This window comes from Poeciliopsis prolifica, unplaced genomic scaffold (assembly GCF_027474105.1).
Source record: "Poeciliopsis prolifica strain line A6 unplaced genomic scaffold, Auburn_PproV2 SCAFFOLD020, whole genome shotgun sequence".
Taxonomy (NCBI): domain Eukaryota; kingdom Metazoa; phylum Chordata; class Actinopteri; order Cyprinodontiformes; family Poeciliidae; genus Poeciliopsis; species Poeciliopsis prolifica.
Genome location: NW_026562395.1, coordinates 6,504,283 through 6,518,564, shown reverse-complemented (window position 1 = coordinate 6,518,564; position 14,282 = coordinate 6,504,283). Strand labels below are relative to the sequence as shown.

Below are 14,282 nucleotides of genomic sequence, written 5' to 3'. Positions count from 1 at the left end.
TGAATGGATTTTTCATGCAGAGTTATCATTGTCATTAATTTAGGAGACGGGTTCGCTTCAGAGCAATTCAAGACTCATTTGTTGCTGTGGCAGGCAGCGGCTGGAGGAGACGGGTCAGGGGAACGTTCCCACGCTGCCGGGTTGGCGTGCGCAGAAAACACCGTTCTGCTCCGGTTCTGTTTGTTTCACAGGAATGAGTTAAAACATAATCCGTCCCAGGAAAAAAACAAAACATAATACATCCACAAAACTAAACCCTATAAACTCTTTATCAATGTTTTCACCAGGGTTTCACTGAAAAGTAATACCTATTATGAGCTCTTTGCAGTTCCACGAGGTGTTTGCTAATTGCTGCTGGCTAGTCTGAAGGAGCTGAGTGGAGGTCTGAGACCAAAACTCGGAAGTATGGAATTTGCTGCTCAGAGGAGGAGCTGCGTCTCGAAGGCGGGGCTATGTCCATCCAGGTGCTTTGCACATCTGAATGGTTGCCATGAAAATTTTGAAAAAATCCTCAAAACAACACCACAGGTAAGCTATTGATGAAGGCATCACATTATGACATGATGTAACGTTATTTCAATCTGGAGAGACTCAGACGGAGAAAGACAGCGATCAAACAGGTCTATTGACATACTGGAATTAAAGTTCTTTGTGAGAGAAAACTGAAAATTTGAGATAAATCTCAGAAATTTTTCTAAAAAAACCCTCTGAAATGTCCAGTTTTTTTTTTTTTTTAGATTAATCCCAACATTTAATTATGTTTTTATTTTATTTTTTGACTCCTCCTATTTTTACTATAGTTATTTTCCAGCTACAGCGGCCTTAATACGTCATATTACGAAACAGGTTGATTTAAAGGAGCATGCCGCACTCTTCTGCCAGAAAAACCAAACGGCTTATTTTAACCTCCGGTAATCGATGAATATATGAAAACATTGAATAAGAAGCGACACTTAAAAAAAAAAATAATAAAGAAATTTTAAAAAATAACTACATGGGTGCATCTGAGGTGAAACGAAAAACATGTGTCAGGACTTTAACAACATGTAAATATTTTCTCTCTCTCGCTTTCTGACAGATATCTATTAAAAGCTGCTGCTGACGTCAAAAGTGTCCGCCATCTTTGAGAAGAGCTGCACTGCTCCCCCCGCCCCCACCCACCCTCTCCACCATTGAAGAAGAAGCGAGGAGGAAGCAGAAGGACGCGCAGTGCCTTTGCAGCATCCCAGTCACACAGAGAGAGAGAGAGAGAGAGAGAGAGAGAGAGAGAGAGAGAGAGAGAGAGAGAGAGAGAGAGAGAGAGAGAGAGACAGAGAGAGAGAGAGAGAGTGTTTCTGCACAGCTGCTGCTCGACACAGACGCTGCTCTCCATCATCCCATACTGACTGCGGGCCACTGACAGCAGGCGCAGGTAAGAGCTCACCTCAAACTGAACGATGCACTTTCTTTCCTTGTTTCTTTTTCACGAGAGGCTTTGACCGGATCCAAGCGGCTGACGCTTTTTCTAAATGTTGTTTCTGTTTGGTTGTTTTTTTCCCACCTCTTCAACTTCTCTGTGTTTTAAACGAAGCTAATCAGGAGGGAAAAAATGGCGTTATTTGTTGGTTGGAAAACGGATGAGTCGATTTATGCGCCTATTGACGCGGGAAGGAACAGGAACGGTGGGGAGGCGATGCGTGACCTCCGCTCCCTCCCTCCCTCCCCCCTACACGCACACGCACGCACGCATCCCCCCAAACCCCAAGAGGTGACGGATCCGAAACACGCAGCGTGTTGGCTGGGCAGGGACGCGCCGCTGCGCTAATAATGCGCATGTTGTGGAGGTGGGCGTTTTTCTGTTCAGCACCGCGGACAGCGCCGTAGATTTCCTGCAGGTGCGCGAGCGTTTTTAAGGGGGCGGGGGGCGTCCCAACACGCCCCCCCTCACCCCCCACCCCTCAACCCCGCCTCTCCCTCCTCCACCTTTTTTAATTTATATTTATTTATTTATTTAGATGTTATGTTGAAGCTCGCTGATGTCGCAGCAAGATGATGAAGCATGAATCAGTCTGACAGCCTCCAAGACACACACACACACACACACACACACACACACACACACACACACACACACACACACACACACCGAGCTTCCTGAGGCAAACAGGAGGCAAGGTGTGTGTGTGTACGGGCGCGCGCGCGTGTGTGTGTGCGTGTGTGTGTGGGTTGAGGGGTAATACTGCGGTGGAGCCAGTCAGGGAGGGGAGCGCGCGATCGTGCTATAAAATGCGTCGCTCCCTTTTTTTTTTTTTTTTTTTGTTTGTTTTTATCGCCTTCAAGCAAACTGCATGGCACCTTTTTATGTGATCGCGGCGCGGAAAGAGCGCCAAAAAAGATCTTGGTGGTGGGTGTTAAGGTGATGGGTGTTGGGAGGGGGCGTTGGGGTGCGGGGGGGGGGTTCCCTCCAGGGAGAGCCGTGGTGAAACCCGCACTATGACATCCACCCACCGACCCACCCGTGTGATTCCTCCTCTGCACTCTCCACCTTCAGGGTCCATCTGTGGACTCAAGTGGCGCAAATCGAGCGCCGTTACCCCGCATGCAGCTCTTCCTCCAGGCATCAGGAGGAACATTCGGGGCTGCTTTGTTGTTTAGCGGCAAGAAGATGACAAGAACACAACTTCACAAATTCTGCGATCTAAAATCAAATCGAGATCATCTCCTAAACTCGAGTGATAGCCGCGTGTTCAGACGGCCGTGAGACGTCCAGGCTCGGCCGACCTTAAATGCGATGATGCAGCAGATTGCATCTCTGGCGCAGCTGGAATTGCTTCACACGAGCCACATGGCGCACAGCGGAGAGCCGCATGGTGTCCGGTGGACTCTGCTTCAAGTTCTGACATCTTACGGTCTTACTGAGAAAAGACGTGGATTGGTCAAAGGGGGGAGAAAAAAGCCAAACATGACCATGATCAGAATCACAGTCTGCAGTCCCCCCCCCCTCCCCCCTCCCCTCCCCCACCGCGTTGGACTGCAGAGTGCGGGAGTCACGGTAACAGTGGGGGTTGTGAGCCGGAGCGCAGATCGTCTCTGCGGGTGAACGGTGGTGACTCACCCGGTCATTGTTTCCCAGAGACACCCCGGTCATCGTTCACTTCCCGCGTGAATCCGCAGCAGCCGTGAATGCGGAGCATTGCGTGTTATGCGTTTTGTTTATTTATTTATTTATTATTGTTATCATTGTGGGCCCAGGGCAGCAGGCCCTCATCTGTTTTCGTCTCCAGCTCTGGGTCGAAACGAGCCCGGTGAATAATGACGCCACCAAATATGGCGGCTGATTCGTTCCAAGTGGGAGGAAAAAACGAGAAATGGTTTTGAAACATTTTGCTTACAAAAAAAAAAAAAAAAAAAAAACAAAAACAAAAAAACCAAAAAAAAATAAAATAAAATAAAATAAAAAAAGAGGAAAAATTGTGACTCGTGCCGCAATACGAACCTCTCCTTGATGGCCCAGAAGTGATTAACAGAAACGGAGTCCGGCTGTTCGCTGTAGATCTCAGAACGTTCCAGAACAAACATGGCGGGTCGAGGAACATCAGACAGGTCAGGGAGAACGTTTTGGACAAATACGGTATTAGTTATGGCTGTAATGACTATTCTAATGACTCGAGTGCATTTTCTTGAGGCAAATTATCAGCCAAGCAGCTTTGTTAAATTATGTTTTATTATTTATCCCACCATAATTCATGTCAACAAGTTGTTGATAAATGCTAAGTGCTATTAGCTACCAGGGGGATTTATTTGAGAAATGATAATGTCTGAGTTTTTATTGTTTTTGGAGAAACAATATGCAAATATTATTTTAGGAAGGTGATATAATGATAGTAATCTACCATTAATAGAACTGTTTGGTGATGAATATTGGAGTATTTTTTTTACTACCATTTGTAGTTTTGACAAATAAATGTGATTATATTCCCTTATTGTTTCTTAATAAACAACATAAACATTTTGTTTGATGGTTTACAAAGGTTACTGTGAATTAAGCAAAGCACTTATGTTTTCCTCTTTACAGTAATTTTTCTGTTGTTATTTTTTGTATAGGTTTTAATGTCAATTCTTCACAGTGTTTGATTCAAATGGCCCAACTACCTGCTGAGCTGGTCATAAACACAAAAACAAGCCACACATTTCAGATTGTTACTTGTAAAAAATCGTTTGAACGTTACGTATCTTTTTCCTTCCACTTTGTGTTGATCCGTCATAGAAAATCCAAACAGTTTAGATTTGTGTTTGGAGCATAAGAAAATGTGTAAAAAAGGTAACATATAGGGTGATTTGATCATAGTTTACTCTTGTTTTAGATCTAATACCCTGCATTCAGGGTATTAGATCATATTTTGATGAACATAAAAAAGAAACCTCCAACACAGATCCGTCCTCCCAGAATGGGTTCAGCTTCTGCGTTCAGGCTCCTGAAGGAGATGATAAATGAGCGAACCTGCCTGCGCTCCCACTAGTAAGCGACTGCTATTTTCTGCTAAAGCGCCTTTTTTCAGTCCACTCAGGCAAAAGATGTGGACCACCAGCTTTCGTCAGCTGGTTCCTCAGACCTCAGTTTAACTGCAGGTTGTACTGTTTACCTTCCCTTTGTTTGAACACCGCCAGTGGAGCCATGACAACCATGTGCAGGAATTGGATGTATTAACTTTACCTTCTCCTCTTTCACTCAAAGTCCATTAAACATGGATTTTGAGAAAAGGTGGATGAGATTCAGATAGCATTGAGTATCGAGCCTGAGTGGTGACCGGCAATATGGACCTAACCTTTAGATAAATGGATAACATTGAGTAAAAATAGCACATTTTGTGATTTTAAGGTATCGACAGACATAAATGGCTTTTACTCAAAACGAAAGAGTCGCAATTATGCATGATGTTGCTGAAAAATACAGCAGATTGATCAGTTCACTTACAGGATTAAAAGTGTAAAAAATGTCAAACAGATTTTTTTTCAGGAACACTTGCTAAATTTTAAATGTATTTATTGAGTAGGATGTACACAGAATATGCCAAGACTTGAAATTTTGTGGTATTTTATCTGGTGATAATAAATGTGATAACACTTTTCCACAAATATTTGATGAAAACTGAAATATACTAGTCAATAGACATCGTTTCAAGAAAGCAGCGGAAAAATAGTTTGAACATCAAAAGTATCCAATCCAAATTTCCTATCAATTTTTTAGGCTTCCAAGTTTTCCCACTTAGGGTTCATTAATATTCCAGATTGACTCGTTGTTATCTTAATTGGGTTTCATACGAGATGGGCAATGTCCTGCGACAGACTGGCGACCTGTTCAGTGTGTGCCCTGCTTCTCTCCGAGAACGTTAGCTGGACAGAGGCACCAGCACCTCCTGACCCCAATAGGGACACGGGTATTAGAAAATGGATAGATGGATGGATGAGATGGGCAATAATTTTGGACATGAGTGAGAAACTACCAACGGGAAGATGTTTCAGAAACCAAACTGGAAAAGTTCCACAATCACAGAGTTCTGACAAAGTCTCCGACCTAAAAATCCAAAATGGCTTCTCAGCTTATGAAACCATAGAGAGATGCAGTAATAAGCAGTGTTTTACACCTGAATGCTACTAATTGTACACATGTTTAGGCAGTGTCTGACCTCATTGAATGGAGTGGTATTCAATGCGTTGTTAATATGTCGGAGCTAAGTCTCAGGCTAGCTTATGATCCTGCTGATTTTCTGACTTGAATTTGTGGAGTTTGGATCACAGTGAAATTTGATGTTACACAAATCACAAAATGGTTTGTTTTTCAGCCTTTACTCAACAACTTCTCCTTGTTTGCTTTTCAGACACCAGCCAAACATTCTTATATGACAAATGAGACACGGCTGAGACACGGCTGATGTTTGTGTGTTTTTGTTGGTCTGGATAGTTTGCTGCAATTGTCTCCGTATTTTTTCTGAAATCTACAAGAAAAAAGATAATTTGTTTGTTAATTACAACAGGGTCAAGTAGCCTGAGGACAACAGTTATCAGCCATTTCAGAAAAGTGAAAATGCATCAACTAGCATCATCACGCTAGTTGATCCCAGTCACTCAATTGCTAGAAAGATTCCTAGACTTCACCAATGGCTCGTTTTACCAACAGTGCTATCGCTTTTCAGTTGGTATGTTAGTTGTCGATCTACTGGGTACAGATTGTTTAACAGAACATAATGGGGATTAACAGGTGTGTGTTGTTTGACAATGTTTGACACAAATTTGAAGTTTTGTGTCAAACATTGGTGACCATCAGCCCCAGGGCTCGTCTCCATGTGTCTCTCAGCGCCGGTGGCGGCTGTGTCCTGAGTGTCCGCCGCTGCCATGGTGTTTTCTTCCTTTTAGCTTAGTTAAGACAGCTAGGCTAACATTGTTCAATGTGTTTGTTCACAAAGTAGTTGCTTCTTTACTACTTTATTGAGTATTGTCCTAAAACCAAAACTGCTTTAAAATGAAATGTTCCATAAAAGATCATGTCATCATGTAACACAGTAGCAACATGTACTTTAAAGATTATATTCACAGATTGTAAGTGTGACATAGCTTTCTGAGCTACGCGAAACACTAAAGCTCTGTGCTTCACATTCTTCAAGTTTGGCTTTAAAAAGGCTAATTTTCCTGAAAAATATTGAGTTCTTTAGACAAAAGAGAAAAGCAGAGCTCCAGTTTGCAGTCTGAGGTCGTTTTGAGGGAACTGGAAGAAGATCGTTGGGTATTTCTGCAGGTGGGAGCTGCCAAAGTTGAGTTTTTTCTGTCCAGTCAGCTCCTGCGAGACTGTCCTGCTCGTTCCGAGAAGCGCTCTGTGTGTACAGTAAACAAAAACTGTCCACGCAGAAACAAAATGGCCCCTGCCCAGACGCAGGCCTTCGAGCCGCGGCGGCGCTGTGGAGCCCCTCTCATATGTATCCACAAAGAACATTATTAATTTTAGCTTAATATTTGACGCCTCCACCATAGCAAAGCCAGTATCCACAGAGTGGAAATGGTCTAAATTTAGTTCTAATCATTGTTACCTTCTCATCGAAGAAATATAGCAGCTGCTATAATGTTAATGTTGCCTTAAAGTTCCCATTTTTTCCTTCTGAAATCCACTTTAGTGTCTGTGACGCAGATCTATTTTGATGGTCCGGTGCTGCCATCTTACCGCCATCTGTCCCTGCTTCTGCTCATATAATATCATACTTTTGAGAGCTGAAAAGAAATTAAAAGGAAAGCAAAAGAATATAAAGCTAAAGTAAACAGACATTAGTGATTTGAGGAGAGAAAACGGCATAAATATCCCGTAAACAGGCAGCCGTTATTCATTTCTGCGTGCGTACGCAGGAAGCGACATAAACAGCTACAGTTGCTCATCGATCTGTGGCTCCAAACGTCTCGTTTTCACCCCAGGATCGGCCACGCCTCGGACCTGATTGTTGTAAGTTGAAACCAGCGTCCACGTCCATGCCGTCCGCTTTCACTCTGAAATCATATCCAGGCGTTGTATGTTTGGGTCAGTGAAGTGAGAACAGTCAGCACATTTCCTGTTTGTTGTATGCCAGAGCGCACGGTCTGTCCACTGTTTGCTAAAGGACAATGTTGTGATGTGGTCAAGCAGTGGTGTTTCCATGACGAATGCCAGCAAGTCATTTGTATTTATGAGACGAGACATAATCCAATTCAGATTTGAGCATTTTACGCGTTTTGAATTTTGTCTTATGGATGATCCAATGCACTCTGGATTATTCAAAAAGTTGTTAATGGTATATTCATTTGTATAAAGTTTCACCATTAGCATCACTAGCATTCTAAGGTGCTTAAATTGTCTACAACACCGAGGAACCTTTTCATGTTGGACATTCTCAACACGATGTAACAATAGGAAATTTGTTTTGGATGCACAGACAGACAATTTTGTGTGAGTGCTGCCCCCTGATGGCATGGTGCCCTGGGCAGTGAGCCTCATCATCACTGGCATGTTGAGTTTGCTAAGCCTTCCAGAGAATGTCAGAAGATTTTGAAATTAAATTCCTCTTGCTGGTTGGTGTAGCAAACCAAAGCACATTTAAAATCTGAATAAAGTTCACATTTTGTCAAACGACTTAAGACTGAAAGTCAAAAGTTTTGAACTTTAACTTGATTTGAGGATTACTTAATGACTTGCAAAACAATCACTTGGCCCCACCTTCTGAGGCTAAACGATCAATTCCAGTTGCTCTCTGGAAATCTCTGCCTGCAATTTGTCAAATTTAAGACATTGCAGTTGAGCATGGCTACACCCAGAACTTCATTTGAACTGCATTTTATTTGAGAAACTAATTTATATTCATCTTTTTCATAAACATAGTAGGTATCAGCTATATTCTTTATACATGTATCTTAACATACTTAAGCTGTTTTTTATGCAAGTCCTGAATGACTCAACAATGTTCATCAAGTGCTTTAAAGCAGTAGAATCATAAAATCGACTTTTTTGACTTTTCAAAAGCATACCTGGACTGTTGCCTTGATTCTTTCATGCGTGATTGAGAAATCCGTTAATCTCCATATTCAGCTGTGCAAAACGCCTGGATGAACCTAGCTCCGCCTTCGAGGATGAAGCTCCTCCTCAGAGCTGCAGCTTCCAAGCCTGACTCCCCCAGTCAGCAGTAAGCAAACACCTGGTGGAAGCTCATTATGCAAACTACTTCTCAGTGCTAAAGCATTGTTAAAGGAGTCTTGTTGTAATGACTTCCAAAGGGCAGAGTTTCAGGAAGAACAGGAATTTCTTAAACAGACATGAGGCCCAACTTCAGAGTCACATTTATTTTAAGTCATATTTGAGATATATATTAGCATTTTTAGAACAACTGAAGGTTACAAAAGGCTCTATGTTTCTGGAAAACACATCCTGCCCCTTTCAGGGTTTTTAAGCCATCAGATCTGTCCTGTTTGCCAAATTTGATAGAAAGAAACCCGGGGATTCTTTCGGTAAAGTCCAGAATGGGACTGCAGTATTATATCCTGCGTCATACATCCCAAGGCCTTACAAGGCTGTGCCTAGCAGAGCAGCTAAATTTGTTCAGCTGGATTAGAGGATGACATCTTGACGGGACGCTGCAGCATCTCTGAAAAACACGAGGAACATCTTGCACCGCCGCCGCTCTGATCGCGTCCTGCCCCGGGATTCCATCAGCTCCGCAGAAAATAAAACCCACATCTGCTGCATTTATACGCTCATAAAGTAGAAGTGGCTCGCCGTTCAGGCTGCGGTGGGTTTGTGCATAAAATCCTCGGGTGATTACCTGTTATATGTTTATCTGCAGTACCTTGCAGTACGGAGCCATCTCTCTTTTTTTTTTTTTCCTTTTAGCTGTACAGCATACTGCCGTGAGCGCCCCCTCCCTGTCGTATCTGGCTCGTCAACCGTCATCTCCCCCGGGCCGTCTATCCGCTGAAGTGTCATCGGCTTTGGCCACATGGTTATGAATGTGACTGTGTGGGCTCCAGACCGAAGAGGGAACCGAACACAAATAAATGACTTTGGCAGGGTTTGATCACAAAGCTTTGTTCTTATTTTAGTCCCTTTTCTTAATCACAACATATTCCTTTGTACTTTCTGTCATCTTGCCTTTGATTCTAAAAATAAAGACCCCCAATCTGCGCCACTGCTTTTCTTCTTTTACCGCCTTGTTTCCTCTGCGCATACGGACAGGAATATTCGCCGGTTAGTTCTGAATCAAAAGCCTCGTCCAGTCCCTCAGGCTGTCTGATCTGAAAAAAAAAACAAAGCTGAAACATTGCAGGCAAGAAAAACAGTTCTGGTTTCTGTTTTTGCTTGATGACTGCAGATTCCGACGACATTTTGGGGATTTTACCTACCACCTCCTTTTTTTTTTTTCCTTTTAGCTGTACAGCATACAGCCGTGTCAGGCATTGGTGGTTGACCCTTCAGCTTCAGTAGATTGTTGATAGCTCAGTGTATCCTATAAAGTCTGCTGTATTCAAACTCTCCGTCATAAACCACTGTTGGCAAGGATACAACACGCCCTGTAGAATTTGCATTGGTGTTGTATAACATGCCTGGTAGCGCATTGTGACGCAGATTCCTTCTGAATGCCCCTGTTTCTGCATATAGACATCTTAGTCTACCCAGTGGTTATAGTTTTCTGAATGATCTGAGAAACCCATAATAACAGATATTACAGATGTTATAAATCATCCTCAGAGTGACGGTTTTGCAATGTGATTGATAAAACTGGAGTTGGAGAACCAAACAGGTGTGGTGGATCAACTCAGAACATTCTGTTTTACCTAGAGGTAAAATCTTAACTTGCCTTTACTGGCTTATTGACTCTACAACAAACCAAACATTTAACGACTTGCAGTGAGTCTTTTGAGCCACTCTCCTTTACAGAATTGTATTAATTTGCCACTCCAGAAAAGGTTCACCATTGTTCTGTCTTCTCTATTTGTGGGTAATGTGGGTCTCTTGAATCCTAAAGCCTTAGAAATGACTTGATCTTGCCTTCTTCTTGTTGTCATATCGGATCTTCTTCAGTGGTTTGTTTCATTCTACAGGGCTGACAATCAGTCCTGGTTGTAGCAACACAGTTTTGTCAGAGCCGTCAGAGAACCAAACACACATGTCCCTGTGGCGCTACAGCCACAGCGTCACTGCGGTCTGAGACTTTGTAACTAGCACAGACTCAGACTGTAGTAGCTTTCGGTGCTGCTAGCATGCTAACGTTTTACATTTTTCCTTGGCTTTTGTTTGAGTTCTTTATTAAAGCATTGCAGATAAAGTTTGTGACTTTAAAAACATTTACATTTAAACATTTAAACTGAAATTCAACATGGCTTCGTCACGCAGCAACAGTAGTCACAGCTGGATTGATAAACTCTTCATTAAATTATCAAAGGATGCAGTAGTTGGTAACCCTGTCTGTAAACAGGTTGCTGCAGCAGTTAAATGAATAAAATCCAGATGAATACATTGTAATCGTTTTGCGTTGCTAACAGTTAGCTCCCTCAGTGAGCACAAAGCAAACTTGTTTTCATATCTGTGACTGCAGAGGAGTTACGCTAGGTATGAGGTCATGACCTGTTTCTGATTTCTAGTGGCCGACTTCTCAAACACTATGAAGAACAACAAAGTGGAAACAATGCATGTCACTGAGTACAAAACTAAACTGACCATTTCTAGAAACAACTAGCTCAGATTTGTCCCTGGTGACACATTTTTGATAAATCTCAACCTGCCTCTCATATTCAGGTTTAAAGCATTAATCAAGTCACAGATGGAAAGCTTCACAAGTTCCAAAACATAAAGGATCTGTTTTCTGACAGCACAGTGACATCATGCATTTTGCAGTTGAATATAACTGCAAAATGATCTTATCTGGAGCCCTGCAGTGTTCTGTTACCATTACAGTAAGACAGCTGCCAGGTAGAAACTATTACAAACACAGCTATATTCCTCTGGTTTTTCTCCACTTACCCAGTGTGTCTGTGCCATGTGGGCACTAATGGTGGGAACAGATGAATAATTGATGGCTTCTTGATCTTGCCTTCTCTTGGTCAATAATGCACAACATTTTTAGAGCAGGGCACTGGGATGTCACTGCAGGGGCCTTCAGCTTCAGACACTTGGTCTCTCAGACTGAGGTTGTGGTGCTTTGCTTTCTGGAATAGAAGTGCTACTTCACTGGGAGACTTTAATGTCCTTTCATCTGTTGGCAACCTCTACATAGATGTTAGAGGTAACAAGTTCAGAAGGAAAGCCCTCTACTTCACTCTGCCAAGAAATTCTCTGGCCAGAGAGTTCTGATTCTCCTTTCCGTAGACGGGACGACCAGACTGCCTCAACTGACTGCTTTCCACTCAAAGGAGAAGAAAGCCATCCTAATGGAGAGGTTCATTTCAGGTGTCAATACAGGATATTGCGCCCTCAGGTGAGGTAAATCATAAATAAGGAGTTGGTGTGTTTTCTCACCTGATTGTCTGGTAGACTCACTTTGATTGGGAACCAAATTGCAATATTTGTTCCATTTTCAGCTGGTGTGGTCCGTTTTTACACTGAAGTGTCTCAAACTAAGCAAACCGTTTGAAAGCCCTGTTCACCTCCACACCTGTGGTGGTGCTGCACCAAGAACCACTGAAGGAAATGACATAAAAACCTCTGAAGAGGACACTGAATGCAACTTTCTTCTTCATAAAATGTAAACACAAATGGAGTGGAGTCAGAGTTCAGTGGTTGTAGGATTTCTCTTTTGTTGTTGGTAAAAGCCATTTCTCCCACTAGCAGTAGGTTTTGTTTGTTTTGGGTTGTATTTACCCAGAATGCCCTTTGTTATTGTTCTCTTCCTGCTTTAGGAGTGGTCCACTCTATACGCATTCGAATCACACCGGTTCACTTCAACCGAGTCGAGATCGAGATTTTTAGGCGGACCAGAGTTTGCTGTTTTGGTTCACATCAGAATTTAATTATGCATTCACATCTCCCAAAACGAGCCGGGCTTTCTAGGCAAATGAAGCAGAGTTGGACTTAAGCAAACTAAACGCTTCTGGTGGGATTGCACACTTGTGCATTTTTGACTCGGCTCGTTCTTCACCATCACAAACCACAGTGTGTTTTAAAGTGTTAGTATCAAAGATTTGTTTAGCAGAGAAGATAGAAGGATCCTGCCTTCATGTCACGGTGCAACTCATTTAACTTGTCTGGTTTCCTGAAACAGACCCAGCTTTTTAGGTAGAATCCAAAAAGGTGTATGTTGGTTAAGATCAGAGCCACAATAGGAGCCAAATGCTAACCTATATTGTCCAGTCTAACTGTGTGTTTGGGATTCATTGTGCTCTTGGAACACCTTGTTCAATCATCCATTTGTTGATTTGATGTGAAGTTGATGAATTTAGATTTAGAGGTGCGATTTCCCCTAAAACTTTCACTTGGACCTCTAAAGACATTTCTTCAGTCTTTCGCTCCTTTAACTTTATAATAAATTAAAAAAAAAATACTTTACTTGATATACTTCACTTGAATGTTTTTGTTGCTCTGACCTTATTGAATTGGTGTCATGAGCCGTACCATGCAACAGCTTACCGTGGTAACTCCAACAAACATCTGGTAACATGGTGGCAATTTCACCAGAAGTTTATGAAGGAGTTATGCTTCTCACTATTTGTAGGCAATTTTCTGTATTTCACTTTCGTGACTACATGTGTCGTTCAAAAGGTAACAGACAAACATGCAGAGCTAAATGAAACATTAAAATGTGAAACCAGTATTGGATGTATTGGACCAACATGGAGCAACTGACTCACCGGACAGAGAACCATTGTGTGTCTTTGCCAAGCGACAACGAGGTTCTGCAGTAAAACCAAGGCAAACAGAATAAATTATCTTACGAAGCAAAACCTGCAGCTTTCTGCAATTAAATGCATCGTATAATACGTGATGAATTGTTTTGGTTGTTGAGATGGAGAATCTGGGAAATGCCCGGTGATACACTGTGAGATTAAGCGCTCCACTGTTAATTCTGTCCAAATAAATGCTGAAAAAAACAGTCAGAAATTTAAAAGGAGAGTAAACATGGTGGTGACTGCAGAGATGAGGCAGAGCTGTTGTCATTTTGTCATCTATTATTTCATTAAGCAAAATGAATGAAATAAAATAGAAGATGAAATGAAGTTGAGTTCATTTCAGTCATTTAAATTGAAACATGATCATTTTGATAATTCTTTCTTTCGGTTTCTGAAAACACAAAATCCTCTTTCTTGGAAAATTGCAGTATTTCATAAGATTAATAACAGGAATGATTTTTCATAGCAGAAGTGTTGTGTTGTGTTGTGTTATGGTCTATGTACCATTTTCACTTTCGGTCACATCAAGATCATGAATTTTCTTGTCGTGTCAGAATGTGTTGATAAAACCGATTAATTAATAGCTGCGTCTGCAATCATTGAGTACGTCCTACAATTAAATAATATTGAATATCTTCTCACGTTGATCAGTCCCTGCAAGATTTTGCTATTGTTGAAATCAAAGTCACTGAATCAGTGGCTAATTTTGAAATATTTGCAAGAAATTTTGCAGTATTTGCGCTTATGTTTTTGACCATTTCTGTGGAAAAGTCACAGTAAACTTATAGAGGATTAGCGTGAAGAGGTACAGAGATCTGTTGATTTTGAGTGAAATATTGAAGGATTGACTGATGTAATTTGTATCATACATAGAGAGAAAAACTGCTTTGATTTGACTGATAAAATAATATTTA

The 14,282-nt window shown here is 41.9% G+C and overlaps 1 protein-coding gene across 1 annotated transcript in view; it reads left to right on the top strand.

Annotated features, from left to right (window-relative positions):
* The first annotated feature begins 1,192 nt into the window (after positions 1-1,192).
* The window catches only part of snap25a (synaptosome associated protein 25a), a 35,755-nt gene continuing 22,665 nt past the window's right edge, over positions 1,193-14,282 (top strand). Inside the window, exon 1 of the mRNA XM_055044262.1 lies at positions 1,193-1,411. The gene's annotated coding sequence lies outside the window, so the exon portion shown is untranslated. The remainder of the gene's footprint in view (positions 1,412-14,282) is intronic.